The 18,056-nt window shown below is 46.9% G+C and overlaps 1 protein-coding gene across 5 annotated transcripts in view; it reads right to left on the bottom strand.

Moving 5' to 3' along the window:
* Nucleotides 1-18,056, bottom strand: part of LOC135252213 (neuronal PAS domain-containing protein 3) — a 300,620-nt gene that overhangs the window by 230,277 nt on the left and 52,287 nt on the right. The window lies entirely within an intron of this gene.

The following is an 18,056-nucleotide window of genomic DNA, read 5'->3' as shown; positions in this document are numbered from 1 at the left end:
ATAGGAGAGAAGGTTCACTTCCCCCTCCCCTCCCCCCTTTCACAGAGAGAATCTGAACATACAATGATAATCAAGGTCAGATAAACTGCTTTTCTTTTTAAATGCTTGGTCTGCTTTGTGTGTGTCCTCCAGGGTCTGTAATGAATGTGAGTAAATGATTTTACAGGGTTCGGCAGCGAGGTTATCGTCAGCAAACGTCGCTTTTGTCCGTACTGTTCCTTCGCCCGCTCAGTGTGTTCGCGTGCATACCTCTTGACAGTGACAAAAAGCACGTGCGCTGACTCGGGAGGCTAAGTTTAAAAGATTTTGTCAGGTGGAATCTTATAAGACTATCCACTGACTGGTCCAACAAAAATGTTAGATATTCCTGGGTGTCACACTCCCTCAGGATCCCGTTGCAAAGCACAGGGATGGCAAGAAAGCTATATATATTACATTGTGAGGCTGAAATTGACTTTAACTCTGCAGTGAATTATTGAAATTTTACTGACCCTCAAAAAGAGACTGTCAGAACTGATACCATATTCAATTTTTCAAATGCAGTGTGTTTCGTATATACGTGAGATTCTGAGCGCAATTGAATCATAAAGGCAAGCAGTAAGTAAAGGCACGCACACACACACACACACACACAGACAGACAAACACAGGCAACGCACACACACACACACACACACACATGCTGCAAAAACCCCTCAAATCTAGAAAAGCAGAGCGGTGCAAAAATCACATTTAACACTGTGACACTGCCAAGTATAAATGTCGACACACATTACATTTCTCATGCAAATGCAGACATTGCATTAGCAGCTTGGCACTTGCACCATGCACAAACTTGGGTGATATACAAACCATTTACAGCTTGTATTTCTCCTAAAACTGTGCTACATTAACAGCTGCGGTGCACTAAATGTATCAACATGGAGATCTGTTCAGTGTGCTATTAGAGCTTACAGAGCTACATTGAAATTGCACTGCGTTTGAGATCATTCTTATGTTTAAAGAGCAATATTTATTTCAAAAATGAAAAATGGAATCCTTACACAAATTGACACAAAAGAAAAAATTTGACTAAAACAATTTAGTAAGAAAGAACGTCAGTAGTCCGCATTGGTATAGTATTATTGTGTATCTATATGGAGGGCAGACAACAGAAGACATTTTATTTCTCGTGTAAAATAATTCTTTAGTCAGTAGTTCGCTGGGTGAGTCACTGCGATGTTCTGAGTAGAGCAGAGCTGTTCACAACTCTCTGTGCGCAGATACCTGGGCAGCCGAAGCCTCTATTAGTCAAGGGCCGTTCATTTCCCCTATTAAACAGGAGGAACCTTCAGCGCGCTGGCGGTCCGCTGAAAGGGGATGTATTTATGCGCCGGAGGAGTGATGTCACTCTGGAGGAGCGCGTCGCCGTACCAGCGCTATCTCCCCGAGATCGATGCCTCGCAATTTACAAAACTTCCGCAAGCCGCGCGTCCACGCGCCGGAATCCATCCCCCGCAGGTACGGGTAACGTCAGCCGTCGCAATTTGCCCCCCCCAAACCCGTCCGCCCCCCCCCCCCTCCCCCTCCGTCCCCCAGACTGTAAGAAACAGGCGTCCGCCCGCACACTCACGCACGCACGCCCGCCCATACGCACGCCCGCACAAATACAGTGTGGCCTCGGCAGCCCTGGCCCCAGCACATTGGATTCTGTTACAACACAGTAAAGGTAAATTACAGCCAGAACAGGGAGATTCGGCCCATTTATCAGAGCAGACTGTATTACTCACTGTGTGCCGGGCATTCTTTTAAATTATACACCTTTTCTCCACACGCGGGGGTGGGCGGGGGGGGGAACTAATCCGGCCTGCCCCCCCGCGGACTCCATAAAGCGCCCCGATGCCGCCTTTAGACAATTTCCCGCGGAATCGGGCGTGTGATTGAAAGTAGCGTCACGGCCACCGCCGCCGCCACGGTGCTCTCCGGGACCCCGGCGGCGCCGCACCCCGTGACCCTCTCGCTGTTTTTTCGTGAGCGGGTTCAGAACTTTCGGCGAGGCCCAGAGTCCCGGGCCCCGCCGCTCCGGCTTCGGGCAGGTGAGTCTCGCTCGGCTGCGTGGCGAAGGCCGCTCAAGGGGGCCGGGCTTTGCGTTTCCTCCTGACCCAACAGAGGTGGGGGGGCGGGGATTTGTTGGGGCGGCGGTGTGGGGAGGTCAGCGGCTGGAAATATTTCGGCGCGTGGGATTTCCTGAGGAGAGCCGCTCTCGTTCGGCGGTGCCGATAACGAGGGCATGAGTGACGGAGGAGGGCTTTGCCAGCAGGACGGATGTTTCGCGGGAATCGTGGGCTTATCCTGCCGAACTCTTTGTGTGTGTGTGTGTGTGTGTGTGTGAGCGTGTGTGGGAAGGGGGATTGGGGGATTTGGGGAATACGGTAGGTGGGGTTGGGAGTGAGCAGAGTTCTTCCTTTCCAAAGAGTTGCACAGCAGTTAAGAATCACTTGCGCTCTTCTTTTGAGAAGTTACACTCGAATGGAGGGTCTGAGTCAAAGACTCCTTGTGAAGAACAGAACAGGCGAGTAATGGCAGCCTTTTGTTGACACGTCTGCTTAGATTGTTTCACAAGGTCACGCAAACTGCATTGTTCTAGTTCCACTGGGCTTTTTTTATTTATTTATTTATTTTTACTTTCCCAGCACATTTTCTTCTCACTAAGCTTATGTTCATGCTTGTAGCCTTTTATCATTTTCCATCTTGCAAAAAAATCTAATAAAAAAAGCAATGGTGATTCCAACAGACAAACCACATGAAAAAAAATAAGAGGGTGTTCAAATTGTGTCATACATGCAACCAGAAAGAAAATCTCTGACAGTCTATGTCTCACCTAAGACAACTGGCTTGACTGAGGGGTTGCTGGGAGCTAGCCGCGGAACATTTGGGCTCGACGCGCGGACGGCATTCGATGAGGTCGCGGCGCGATTAAAAGACGCGAGCGGGTGATTCATGGCCTTAAGTGGCTGATTAATCAGAGGGGTTCGGACTGTGTGGGAGCCTCTAACAGCCAAACCACATCAAACACATTCGGCTGGAGGCTGACACGTTTATTGGAACTTTACATTGACTCCAGGCCTAATGTGGGGGTGGGGGCGGCGGGTGGGGGTGGCTGATTTAGAAGTGTTTTTATTGATGTCAGCTGGAGGACCAAGGTGAGTGACATTTACAGGTAAATTCTCTGTGCGCCGAGTCCATTCCCATGATGCAATGCACCCCTGCCACTGTCCTACGCTGTAGAAGAGACTGCAGCTGCATTCTATTTTATTAGAATGCTGACTTACAAGGGATTTTAAGGCAAGGCGTTAAAAAAAATGGCCACTTTAAGGGCTGGTCTGCTTCGTAGGCACCACAGAACGCAGCCTACTAGGGTGCCTTGATTTGGACTAATTTTAAAGCAGCATCAGATGTATCCTTCACCACGTAGGATATCCCATAAATCTTTGCAATGACCTTAAAAATGTGAGTTTCTGTTAAAACAATGGGGGAGGTAATTTGCAAGTATAGTGAAACCAAACTCAACTACTTAACTAATCATGATCTTCAAACAAGACCTTGCTAAAATTACTTAACTTTTCTACTACTGTACGTAAAGCTAACCAGCTAATGTACCTTAGCCAGCTAACTATGAATACAATTGGGCTCTAATCATCAAGAACCACGACCGTGTAGTTTTACCGAAAGAGTTTAATTATTTTTTTGATTTGCTGAACAAAGTACCAATGAAGCCAGCCACAAAGAGCCAGTTTGCAAAAAAAAAAAGTATTGCTTTCCTTTTTTCTTTTATCAGTCACACCGCCCTCTGTAGTGTAAACACTGGCGTTCTCGCTCATCTGGCAATGCGCCTGGAGACTTAGGACGCTACCTTCAGAGGCTTTACCATTAGCAGGAGATTACCTTCACGACTACAGCGACCGCTGTCTCTGAAGGCAGCCGGCTACCTCAGCAGCCAAGCAGCAGGCCGCTGCCTTCCGAACGGAAAGCGCTTTCACATTTTCACACCCTTCAAAGGCCTGGCAGATCTCCTGCTCACAGGGCAGGCGGGACTTGCACACATGGGGTTAATCTTTTGCACGAGACTAGAAATTTTCCCTGGGGGACCCCGAACTATGAGATAGGGTAAGAAACATGGACGTTTATGGACGGAATTTTTCAAACGCTGTTGAATGATTAGAAGTTAATGACCTTATCACTTCCCTTTTAAGGTCTTAATGGTATCCATTAACATATTGGGGTAAAAAAAGAGGTCTTTATTAGCTGAAGCGTATCTCTGCTATGGGTCTGAAAAACAGAGCTAAGACATTGAGGAAGAGCGAGGGCAGAGTTGACATATGGAGACTGTGAAGGTGTATTCTGCACATAAAGGACTTGTTTCTGTGCATTAGTGCTTCTCTTTCCATGTTGGCAGAGCACTCTAGTTATTGGAAGCCTGAAAAATTATATATCCTGTATATCCTCAATAATTTTTGGGACAAAGAGATAGTATTTGGCTCTGAACTCCACAGTTTTTAGATGTGTAATCAAACAATTCACATATGGTTAAAGTGCCAATTCTCAACTTTCACGAAAGGGTATTTTTTAATATTTTTATTTGACCATTACAGTATTACAGCACTTTTTTCATGTTTGGGACAAATGGCATTTCTGATTAGTCAGGTGAGTTCCATTGCTTCCATAGTGCAGGTATAAGAGAGCTTTCAGTATTCAGTCTTATGATTCTATGCTTATGATTGCCATTGAAGTCTGTTATTAGCATTTGTCAACATGAGGACCAGCGGTTTGCCAATTAAAGTCAAAAGTCAAGGAAGCCATTATGAGCCTTAGAAATAAGAAAAAACTGTCAGAGACAGGCCAAACCTTAGGCTTACCAAAATCAACGGTTTGGAACATCAATAAGAAGAAACAGAGCACCGGTGAGCTCAGTAATCACAAAGAGCCTAGTAGTCCAAGGAAGATCTCTACAGTTGTTGATTCTCACCACAATGAAGAAAAACCCCCAAACACCGGTCCAACACTTTCCAACATAAAACTTTTATACACAAATAGGCAAAAGATAATATTGGCCATGCATTTACAAAGTGATGTGTTCATATACAATGTAGTTTCTGTAAATGTAGTAGGGGCAAATTGAATTTTGAACATTGTACTAACAAAATTTCAAGTTGCTTCTCTATATTGGCATGCATGGTAAGTTCCAACTTGGCTGGTCCAGGTATTTTGAATCCAAGAGTCCAGGGTGGGGGTGTTGGCAGGAGTATTGAGCAATCTGTGAATGTCTATTCAGCGGTGCTGTTGATCAGAATGTGGTGGTGCCCCCTAGAGCACACAGCAGGGGTGACCAGCTCTGGATGTTTATTTTGTTGCCTTGGCTACCTAAAAATCAGCACCCTCTCCCGAACGGGAGCCAGGAGTGGGCAGTCTATCATTTTCCACCACATTGCGGCCTGGCGTGCAGCTTCTGTCTGAATGAGAACCTCTGCTCTGCATTTGTCATCCGCTTGAATTAACAACAACATGGAGCCTGCTGACTACCCAGTGGGTTCGCCCCCTAACCTGACTCCCAATCACGTGCGGCTCACACTTGACCACATGACCGCACGCACGCACGTGCGCACACACGCACGCACACACGCACATTACACACAGCTCCCCGCTGGCATCTCAATTCCTCCTCTTTGCATACCCCACCACCTCCCCCTTAACTGCCACCTTCTTCGCCGAAGGACTCTGACATGGGGGGGGCGACCAGCGCCCGCTGAACTTTTATCTCTGCTCCCTGTCCGCCTCGTGTCTCTCTCCCTCGCCGTGGAAGACGAGACGCGCCGGTCGCGCCAGAGGCGAGCGCGCGCCTCGGGGCCGCCGCGAATGCTAATGGCGCTCGACGCGGCATCATGGCTGGTAATGAGAGCCGGGGAGAGCCCGGCGTCCGGCGCGTTTCACGCCGCGGCGCATTCATGAGCTCCCCCCTCAGATCGATACGAGGTTATCTGGCACCGGGGGAGGGGGCGGTGCCAGCCCGCCGCACCCCCGACCGCTGTCGTCGGGGCCCGGCGGCGGACGCTAATTGGCACAAAGGGGAAAGGCGGACGGGCGCGACGGCGGCAGATGAAATTTGACGCGGAGGTCAAGCGGCGGCGCCGGGCCGCTCCGGCGGACCGGGTTTCACCGCGGGTGAAAGGAGGCGGTCGCGGTGCGAAAGCCCGTTCGGTACGCGGGGCGGCCCTCTCACAGGTGAGCTCGAAAGCCGAGCCTCTGTCGTCTGGGAAGGAGGAAATAGTTTCGGAGCTTTTTTTCGTCATCGTTCTAAAACATTTGCGGTCACGTCTCGGGCTTGCGGGAAATGACACGCGCCGCGATGCCCAAATCAAAAGCGAATCACGGAGAGGGAAAAAGCAAGAAGGGGACGGTTTTACGGAATGGGACTGGCTGTTACACGGTTTTTTTACGGTACGGGAGACGCACGGTCACAGCAAGAACCAATAGGTTAGAAATTCTGTTTTAACTTCATTATCAATCAGCCAAATGTTTAATCGTATATGTTATAATATCTGATATAGCGTCGAATTACCGCTGGAGGCTGCAATATCGTATTCACCCATGCAGGATCTGACTCCCACTCACCACAGGAGACCTCCCCATCTGTAATTACATGCCAGACGGCGCGGCGAGAGAAGCACGCGGTGTTATTGGACTGCAGAATGGAGCTTCTCCCACTTTCCCGTTCTCCCGCAGACGCCGCAGAGGAGGGCACTGTTGATATTCACCTGCGTTCCGTGCTAAGATAATGAATTATTAAGCGCGGCGTGTTGTTCTACTTCGGCCCACACACAGAGAGGAGCCGAGGCAAAGATGAGATGTCACCGGGTCTGTTTCCAATCAAAACACAGCTAACTCGCACAAAAAAAAAAACCTCCACAGGAACCTGATAAAAGGATGCTATCTTCATAATACAAGATTGCAAGACCTCCTACACCCAGATTAATTCCTATTATTTTTTAATAGTTTTGTGAGAAATTGTGATAAACAACAAACAATTGACTTAACGACACATCATACAATGTTCAGATGCATTCGCTGGATTAATGCTTTTAGACTTGTTTTTATACCAGTCCCAGCACGAAATTTTAACTCGGAAGGGGAAAAAAAACACTTAAAGGTCACAACAAATTGTCTAAATGGTAGCTGATCAGAGGCAAAGGCCCAAAGAGGGATGCCAGGACAGCAGCAGGACGTGTTTCAAGCTGGTTCCCACCAACAGAACTGACATGCAGCCTCTGCTGACTTTCAGTACACTGCTGTAGGAATGCCAAAGTCAGGATTTCTACTCTCCTTCCAACATTAACAGGCCACACTGACAAAACAGTGCTGAAGTCTACATTATCCTGATTTTGTTGAATTCTTCCTACTAGCCCAGGTCTGACTAACATGCAAAGGTTTGTGCAAAGGTTTCTGACAGCGATGTCTTCCGAGAGGGAATGCCCCCTTACACTGTACACTTACTACCAGCGGCCAACCGCACATTATAGCAGACTCTGCCTCCGAACAGTGCACGTCTGTTTTCACAGTAGACGCTAGCAGGTAATGTTGAGTTTAGCTGAGCTAATGATGAGTGAACTGACTATGTTCATGTTCATTATCCTCAAGATCAGCGTGTCTTCAGCACAGGTCCACCATTACGCTTGTCATGACGGCTTTGTGGAAATGAAGAACAGGTGTCCGTAAGATTCAAATTGTGCCCAATTAGTAAGCACATCCAACGAATGCCTAAGATATCAGATAAGTACTAAGACTAATCTGTTTTCAGGAAATTTGCAAGACAATTGGACCTAAGGCACGATTCCGCTTCCGTGAGTGAATGAAGCAGGTTTCTGCACCTATAATGATTGTACATTTTCAAAAACCTTTTTGTAATACTTCCAGGTACACACTTGTGGAGACCTGGTTGCCAGTGGATGCAGAGTAGCCCACAGGAACACAATGTGATGATGCAACATTAATGCCCTCTCCCTCCCACGTGTTAAAGGAACTATGGGGTCTGTAGTGTGGCTGCAACGGAAATGCCTTCCTGAGACTACTGATGGGCGGCAGTTCAATAAAATTATACACTACAGTTTATTAAGTAACACATTTTGGTAACACTTTACTATAAAGTCACATGAATGGTCAATAGTAAAACACAGGATAAACATATAGTTAGTTAACCATTAACAAATACATGACCGGTTTTTAAAATCCCAATATGAACTGGCGTCAACTAATGTAGTCGCTAACATGAATTAATAATGTACAAATTATTAACAAAGCTGTACAGATGAACTTTTCAGTATTTAGTAGTTAACAACTACATCAGTTGATGCCAATTCATGCTTATTGTAAAGTGTTACTCAAATTCTTTTAAAAACAGTTGTATACAACAACACTAAAAACTGACTAAAGTCGTCTTCAACAATCTACATGATGACAACTTGTGCAGTTCAAATTTCTAAAGACTAGCACTGTGGATCACTGTGCTATGGTAAGGGGAATTCATAGTGTCTATGTTGTGACCAATTCCTCTTCATTTTACAACACCCAAGGCCTCTGGTATAAAGCAAACACCAGCGGAAATAGCAATGGGAAGAAATGCAGTTTTCATCACGAAGCCTAGCCAAATCAGAACCCTCCTTCAATTTCTGTTTAAGAGTAAAAGGAAATGGTGTTTTTAACTACATAAATGAGCTCCATTTGAAGGCTTTGTTGGAGAAGTGATAATTCTTTAGTTTTAATGCATAAATTTAAATTGAGTCTCTGTACTCGGGTAAGGAAGGGGGATAAGAAAAGATAAATTATTTTTCCTTTTCTTAAAGAAAATGATATTTTGGACTGAGAAATGACTATATTCTGTTCTGCTAATTCACAGTTGTCTCACCTATGGTCACAGTGACCTTCAGCTTTTCTTAATCACACTATTTACTTCACTTGAATGAAAGTTTTAATTTGAATTGGACTATTTCAGAACGATCGTTCTAAAAGAAAGTCTGGAGATGTGAAGCGATTACTTTCCAGTCAGTCTCAGTCAAAGAGAGTCACAACTTCTGAACAGTCGATAAGCCAAACTTTTTTTTTTTTTTTTTTGGGACGTGCAGAGACATTTGAATCTCGCGATTGTGCCGGAAACAGGTTCTCTCTCGCGTCTTATCAATCAAGGCCACAACCCAAACCCCCCCCCCACCCTCACCCCCTCCCCCACCTTAGAAACGCTTTTACCATTAAAATCGCACGCTTTGAAATATGGCAGCCGCCCGGGGTGCTACGCTAAGAGGAAGCACCATAAGACCCACAGTAGATGAATGCTAGCGACGGCGCGGTCGAAATGGCCGAGTGGCCCGAAGTGTCCCCGGATTGGAGTCAAGCTCCATTACTACCGCGCTTTCAGGGAGAGGGGGGGGGGGGGGAAGGATCGGGGGGTACAGGTCAGCAATAGCGCTGTTCAATTAGGCTGCAGGCTGCTTGTTTGCGCACACCGCTACTTTCTTTTCGGATTCTCCATTACGCGTACAATACTCCCTGTCATATTTGATTTGCGGCGTGACGCGGCGGGCGTAAGAGAGTCCGAGGGCTCGTCAGTCGCGGCCGAGGGGGGCGCTGGGTGGGGGAGGGGGGGTTGCGGGTTGGGGGGAGACGGATCCAGCCCCCCCGCCGCCTTCCATCGGGGGGAAAATGGCTACGAGTGGGGGGGCCGCTATAATTACTGCCGTGCGCGGCGGTGGTGAGGCCTCTGCATCTTATTAATAAAACCTAAAGAACAACAATTACAGCCCATTACTTTAGGAAAGCGCAGAAAGTAATTGATACACTGGAATCCTGCCAAATGGCTTCTGTTCCAATTAGAGCATTATCTTCAGTGTCTTCGCTCGAATATTTGAGGGCAAACACCTCACGTCATTTGCATGAAGTGTCATTTTGCCACGGACAATTAAAAACAAAACAAAAAAAAAAAATCCGCCGTTAGATAAGAGCCAGTTGTTGCTTTCAGAAAAGAAAACTGCTGGAGACACCTTAACATATATATTATGCATGTATTTATGCATTAATGCATTTATGTATGTCGATCCAGGAGCGGGATTTTTTTTCCTCCTTCACCTGAAACATCTAGGATGAACAAGTCACATCTATTTATATGTATACATACATATGATTTTTTTTATCTTATCAAATTTAAAAATCATATTTCTCTGATGGCCATGGTGTTTGCTGGGGGCGGCATTCTGTTTCAGACAGTGTATATAACAAATAAGACCACCTGCTGTGCTCTGTCCCACTAGCTTTGCCTCCATTATTTCCATATGGTAAATGGAGCCACTTGATTGTCAGCGAGCAAGTCAATATACACACAGTGTGTGTGGGGGGGGGTTGTGGGGGGGCAACAGAATCATAGAATAACTGTAAACCAGGGCGTCCAGTTGAGGGAGCCTTGCGTCTGAAGAAAAGGGTGACGGGGACCAGTCGCAGTCTTTCCTTCTTTTCGGAATTTCTCAACACCCCCACCCCCACCCCAGTAAGGAGCACCCTGCCATAAAGCTCAAGGGATCAGAGTTATTTGTCTCCTCTCTCGCTTCTCTTCTCTCTATCGAGGTGACTTTGATCACGCGGCCCCACTGACAACGTAAAGTGAAGCGGAGGAGTTTCCAAATGTCTAACGACGTCTTCAATTACAGCTCCAGTTCCTGACACCTGAACCCCCGGAGCAGGGAGATGGCCTATCTCGCGACAGGCACGTGGTGAGAACGCGCGAATCCCCACGGCGTGTCCCGGTTACGGTACCAAAAACATATGAAAAGGAATCTACGTTCAAAAAGACCGCAAAGAAGAAAAAAAAAATCAGTTTAACGGGGATAATATTACATCAGCACAATAACTCCTTGACACGGTGACAGGGATGGGGATTCACAAGGGAAGCGGGCTTGGAGTACAAGCGCGCTTTGCAATTGTTAACAATGACGGCTAATAAAACCGCATAAGAAAAGCTGATTTCAAAGCCGAGCTTTAGCGTGGGTATTACGCGCCGGATGCCAGTCTGTTAACCCTCTCTGTGACTGGCAGGACGACACCGGCAAGCTGTGCGCAACAAAGTGCTGACAGCAAGTAATCTAAATCTTGCGTGTAATTGGAAACTTCCTGATAATACCAGATCTGGCTCAGCAGAATACACGTAGCCTAGAGGTCCAGAACAAGTCTCCCTGCTCGTTTTGTTGACAACCTTTAATAAAACATGCTAACCAATATTCATCAGAGACGTGCAATTTTCTGGTATTCTGCGTTGCTGGTAGCTCGTTCTAAAAATATCCCCCGTTAGGAGTTATGTTATCTGCAGTCGCTGCAACCTAACCTATTTCAGTGGGGAAAACACAGCTGAAAAAATATGGCTAAGAATGTATGTCAAGTGCTTGGGTTCCACAGAAACCTGTAAGTATATGTGAACAATAGCGCAGACAGCAGCTCTAAATTAACAGTAGGTTACGCATCAAATAAAACTCAGGCTTTAAAAAGAAAGCAAATTGCATTTGTAATGCATTCTGCAAATATTTATAAACCAAGAAAACGCAAGCCAGCGTAAGAATGGTTTCGTGGCAACAGCATTTTCGAAACCATGCGGCTAAGGTCAACGTAAACATAATAGCGTCCATTAAAAAAAAAATAAGGCTCCCGCCATGTTCTCAACCTCATTCCCCGAGAAAGTTTCTGTACTGGAATGCCTTAGCTGACCTTCGCGACAAACTAACAGGCTGCATCATTGGTCCATTTCTCTTCCTGTCTGAAGCTGGCAACTCCCCCGCTTCGCCCCGCACTTTGGTTCCCGGGCTCGGGCTGCGCATCCCGGACCAGCGGATCTCGGAGCGCCCGCCCTTTCGTCGAGGTTCGAGTGTCGCCGCTCCTGGCAGCGCCGGCCCGGACCACTGGACAGGACTCAAGAGCATATTAAAGTCTGGCGACTTGAATCGGACCAGGACAACAGCGCCGTTTGGCCACGATAAATTAATTTATCCGGAGCGGCTGCCAGCCCGCAGTGACGGGGCTCCTGTTCCTGGCTTTACTGCGCTGCCCAGGGTTAACCGTCAGACATCGGGGCTTGGCAGCCGGTCTCAAACCTTCACCACTTCTGCCGCGTGGAGCTGACACGGGCTGGGGGAAGGAGGCGGGGCTGTAAATATAAAAAAAGGGTGGGGGGGTGTGGGGGGTGCGGCTACCTCTCCGACATCAACACAAGGACATAGCGAGGAGGCACACTGCCAGGCACCGGACAGCCAGGCCCAAGAGACTGTGGCGGCCAGGGCAGTGTCCGCGACTCAGACAACCAGACTGACCAATGACAGGGGTGGGCAGACCAAACCAAGCCCCCGACAACAGACTGAGGAAAGCGTGGCCCCGCCCCCACGGCAGGGTGAGGACACGGCCCCGCCCTCCCTAATGAATATGCATGAGACGGCACTGGGGGGAGGTGCATCTAAACGCGCGTTCAGATTCGCCGCATGTTTCGCTGATGACTCACTTGTTCAAAATCCAATCTTCGTTGCCGCTGAACATAATGCGAGAACTCCCAGCAAAGTGGTGAAATTGAGCTCAGCCCCACACACAGCCTGCTGACGGACTGCTGGCAGGAGAGAGGGATGAATGGATCGGACGGCTCAACCGCGCTCTCTCCCACACAATACATCTCCGGGGGGGGTTAGAACTTTCTGAGTGTTCTGCAGTCGGCGTCACGGAAACGCTCTCTCTCTCTCTCTCCGCCGCTCCGCTTTCTGTAAGCGCTAATCTGGCTGGCTGGCAAGTCAGGGAAGGTGCCAGCAGTGTGATGAATCCCCTGTGATGGATCAAGAGAGCGCGAATCCCGCTGCAGGGCCCAAATTCACCCCAAACAAATCTCCCGGCAGCGCGGAGCGCTAACCGCAAAACGGCGGTTCGAGACCGTTCACAGAAAAAAAAAAAAAAAAACGGGAGCAGGGAGCAGGTGTCGCCATCCCTGTCGTTCCCGAATTAAACCGTTTCCGGAAAAAAAAGAAAAAGAAAAAGAGGAATGACAGGAGACGGGTTTATGGAAGAGCTTCCCGTGGCATCAATGTAAATTTGTCGGCGGGAACGGAAATGGCTGCAGTCACTCTTCCCGTTAAGAAAGCACAATCGCACGTGAAGTACGAAACGTGGTGGAGACTGCGGGGAGGAGGAGTGGGTGAGACGGTGCAGCGGAGCCGCAAAAGCCCTTTGTTCAACAGTGCATCTCTCTCTTCGAAAAAAAGGGAGAGATTTAGTTCTGCCCCACTTATTGATGTGGGGTCTTTTTTTTTTTCAGCTCCAGCCCTGGCTTTCTACACTGAGAAAAAAAAAGTGTCAAGGCACCCAAAGCCAGTGGGCATTCAAAGTCCAGAAAAGAGCCAGGAAATGCATGCGAGCGGGCAAATAAACCGTCAGTGAGAACCCGGGTCCCCCTCCGCAATCTGGCATCGGCTCGGTTCGTCTTCCACGTCGGCGTCCAGAGAGCGCGCGCGCTACACGAGCGCGGCCAACGGAGCCGTTCCTCTGATCCGTCCTGTGCGGGGCCCGGGGTTGTGTCCGCACATCGTAATCGGGAATTAGCCAAAACGGGACTTCACTGAAGAGAGCCAATCAAGCGCAAGAACAGAATGAACAGGACTTCACAAGCCAATTCCGTAGATCTCCTAGCACAACAAGGGGTGCCTTTCAGTTGAATGGTGGGGGAAGAAAAAAATCCCGGGTATCTTATGAAACTAAACGGCTGAATTCGAAAACAAGAGTGGCCGTGTGCGATGCGAACAAGCACTCCCCTGAAGAACACTCTAGCTGAAACGCGCTGTGCGCCTTGCCTGCGCCGAAATTGCTAAAGCTATTTGTCTTTTGGGCTGTCACGAGAAGGGAGTGTTACACTGTTTATCCTTTTTGAAATGCTTTTTCGTTATTTTTTTCCCTCTGTTTTTGGAATGCGCAATTGTGTTCATAAGCCACAACCTCAGCTATTGATTCCTCCTCTGAAATACGTGATGTCAGCCACAGGTGACATCAGCCACCACGGTCCATAGACGGCACAGGCGTGAGCTTGAAGCCACTTAATGTACAGCTTGGAACAAGCATATTGCCGGTACCCGGTCGACCAGTGTGTCTCACTGGTGAGAGACCTGCGTAAACTGTGAGCATGTTTAAACTGATCCAGACTAGAGGGCATGTGCAGCATGTCTATTTATCTGCTGTATACATATTTTCATTCAAGTATATTCATAATGGAAAGCTGAAAGCTACTAAGTAGTGCAAGTAGGTGGAATTATTGTAACTGAAATATGACCACTTCAACCTTCGTGAACGTGACACTTGAGAAATGCAAACAAATGCTACCATACACTTAGATTGTATTTAAATCAATGGCAGGAGCTGGGGAAACAGATGCAGATCTACACAATAATTGCAGAGACCTATATTTGAGAAAAGACCTCAAATATAAATGACTGCCTGCAGCAATTAACCAGGGACAAAATCCTTATTCGGCAGTAGCCTTTTCCATTGAGTAGTTAGAGAAAGAAATTGGGTTGGAAAAAAGCAGATCACAACTTTGTGGTGCTATCAAACAGGAGCCACATTACATGCCTGCAACGTAAGGATAAGACCTCTAAGCTAACCATCAATGTCTGCAAGATGAGTACAAATCAGGAATTATAACATCCCTCATAAGCAGCATCAATGTCATTTAATATTTAAAAGCTCATATGTATGCTTTCAAATCCTTTGTGGTCCAGAAATAAAGAAGTTGCATGTATGACGTTGTTACAAATAAAAAAATCCTTGAGTGACCTTCATTTAAAGTGCTAAATAGCTTAACAGTAAACTTCACGAAAACTTCAAAAAAAAAAAGAAGCAATAATGAATTCTGATGAATGTTATGCACCTCAACCCGCAACGTGGAATGAAGCCTTTGGAATTTCTTCCACTTCTCTCACGTCCTCGTTTCATTCTGAAACTTTCTGCGCGTTACACGCGTCCGTACTTCCGCGCACAGGTGGAAAACAGTCCGCTAATTCATATTTATGCCTTTGATACAGCCCGCTCTGTCAGCACGCCGGTCCGGACAGCTCAAGGTTTGAGAGGGGTTTTTTTTTTTTTCTTCTCTCCACCCCGCCCGTTTCCCTGGGTGGGGTGGAGAGAGACGGGAGCGGAGTGAATTCCAAGTGTGTCTGTAAATGCATCACAGCCCTGTACCATTTACATCCCTTTTCAGGAGGCTCAACAGCGCACTAAATCACTGAATATTCCATATTCCTACAGGTCTCTGAAGTTGGCCGCCTCTCGCCTCTGCTTACTTGCTGACTGAACTATTTAACCTCTTTAGAAAGCGTTAGCTTTTCTTTACCGTATTTTTTTTTTTTTTCCCTTATTCAGGTTTCTTTCTTTCTTTAATTTAGTGAATATTTTTAATGCGTTTTTTAAATAAAGTCAAACTTAATATTCAACCAGCGCTTATCGCCGTTTCTGTGCAAAGCAGGCCATAAATATTAATGAGGCCTCGCTAAGACCTGAAAGGGCCGGTTGCGTCTTGCTTTTCTCCCCCCTCCTCTAAGAAAGGGGGTTTATCACAAATAAAAACCCCTGTGTAATTTTTCACAGAAATAATTGCCCTGCATGTGGTAAATGGTGTTATTTTCTGGTATTTAAAAGTTTGGCAGGGCTCCCTGCGTAATGACTCACTGGCTGGGGCTAACGCTGGCAACCAGACAGAGAAAGAGGGGGGGCTCCGCGTCACGCGGCTAACCGCAAAGCTAACTGCGGCCGCCCAGCTGCAAGGCTTTAAAGCAGGGAAAACACTGGGAGCCCTTATCCACCGCACTTAGCAACACGGGGTCTCGTGTGGCTGCCGAGTTACTGCGGGGGGGTGAAAGAGCAGCTATGTTTCACAATGGGAAATTGAGGTTACATGTATCAAAGAATTCTTTTTTTTTTTTTTTTTTAACCACACGTCAAATAACTGGAAACACACGGACCTGGTTCCTCCCGCTTCCCCCCCCCCCCCCAAACCCAGTCCCCGCCCCAACCCCCTTCCACGGTTAGGACGGTAGCCCGCCTCCCCCCTGCATGAGAACTTGTAAGCCCCAAGCCTGCCACTCCGCCGACAGCTTACAAGATTTGTACAACATCCCAGTGGAAACATTCAGCTCTATTACCTTCTTAAAGGGATCTCCACTTGTTTTCATATGGCTCCATTTTTTGATGGAAGAAAAACACTTTTAAAAGAAATCTGGGCGATGTGCCTCAGCATCCAATCGCTGAGACGCATTACGTGAATGTATGCCCATAACTCACTGCGTTATGCTGTCAACTGTCCAATAAACAATGTTCTTCCCTTAACCACTCATAAATTCATCCGCCCATTGTCGTAATCAAAGGCACTCGCATATTGTGCTGTGTGATGTGAGCCCTCACACATAGCTGTTCATATTAGCTAGTGTATGTGAATTTCAGAAAATCTAAATAGAAATAAATAAATCAAAATTCATACGCCTTTCTTGAAGTTTCAATATATTTCCAGTGAGGTTTTATTGTCTCTGGTAGGGAAAGCATTTTGTTCAAAAGACTGCCAAACATCCCCACAGTGAAGGGGACAGGCAGCAAAAAGCATGTCAAAAAAAGATGACAAAATAATAGTTTGAGGAAACAAAAATACCAATTATGCATTAGACCAACCCCCAACATCCAAACAAAAAGGCAACATGCAAAAATAACAAATGCAGCACTGATATTTCAAAGACTTGGACTCTTCAGTAGGCTGCTTTAATAACAGTGGACTAGCTAGTATTTCCTCAGTTAAGTCTTCTGTCACAACTATAGAATGTTAAGCATATATTGTGTCCTCATTCAATTTAAAATCAATCTGGTACAAATATGTCATTGAATATTTTAGAGGTCAACCATGAGGTTTCACAGAGTGTGTTCTGCCACTTTGAACAGCTAATCGGGTCATGTGCATTTTTTCTGTGTTCTCCATGGCTTCTCATGTTGTTCTGTATAAGGCGTGATGAGTATTGGTGGCTGACATAGGAGAGCACATGCTTGTCTGAGCTCTCCAAAATCCATACAGTTTGCGCCAAAGCACACTGACAAATACAGTTAGGCATTCCAAATTGGGAAGAAAAAGTAAAAAGAAAAAGCATTAAAAATAATAAAGAAGCAAACATTCACTTAATTACTTAATTACAATATTGTAACACCTATCATAACATCTACATGTTTCATGAGAATATAACCTGATTAACAAATAGTTACCACTATAATGCATTAAAATGAGTATTAAGAGGGGCAGTAGTGGAACACAGTGGTTAGGGGAAAAGACTCATAACCAGAAAACCACAGGTTTTTCCCACAGAGCACTAGGAACCAGTTAACAGGAAGCAAAGTATTTCGCTGAATTGCTTCAGGAAATATCCAGCTGTATAAATAGGCAGCATACGAAACGTAAACCCCGCACCTCACCAGGGAGAAGGGCTTCGGCTTAGCAAATAAATACTAATAATTGGCAGGTATTAAGTCCAGGGCTGCAGGATGGCATTAGGCCTAAACCTCACTGGCAGAGGCCCGCTCGCTTTCCCGGTGCCAAGCTCAGCTTCCACCGCAAACCGCTGGAATAAAAGCGGCGCGGCGCGGCCCTGGTGGAAATTACAGCGCGGCAATTAAATTTACCGTCTCTCTCTCTCCCTTTCGCCCACTGATTTTTACTGAATCGCCCGCTCGCCTTCGATTGTTGGAAGCCTCGGAAGCCGCGCTCGCCCCGCTGTCATCAGTCACCGAATGAACTGCGGGCAACTTTGGGGGAAAAAAGCGGGGCGATGATTGCGACATCATGTTCCCGCGCGCGGAGTCTCTCGCCCGGCCGTAATCTCGCCCGACCTCTCCGATTTTCATTAGCGATATCAATAAAAAAGTGTTGTTGTTTTTGAAATGAAAAGTCGAAGTGCCCATTGCTCAACGCCGCTTTAATTTCCTGTTTGGTTTGGCGGA

The sequence above is a fragment of the Anguilla rostrata genome, chromosome 1 (assembly GCF_018555375.3).
Source record: "Anguilla rostrata isolate EN2019 chromosome 1, ASM1855537v3, whole genome shotgun sequence".
Lineage (NCBI taxonomy): Eukaryota > Metazoa > Chordata > Actinopteri > Anguilliformes > Anguillidae > Anguilla > Anguilla rostrata.
The sequence above is the reverse complement of the archived record's forward strand: the minus strand, read 5'-3'. Positions and strand labels throughout refer to the sequence as shown.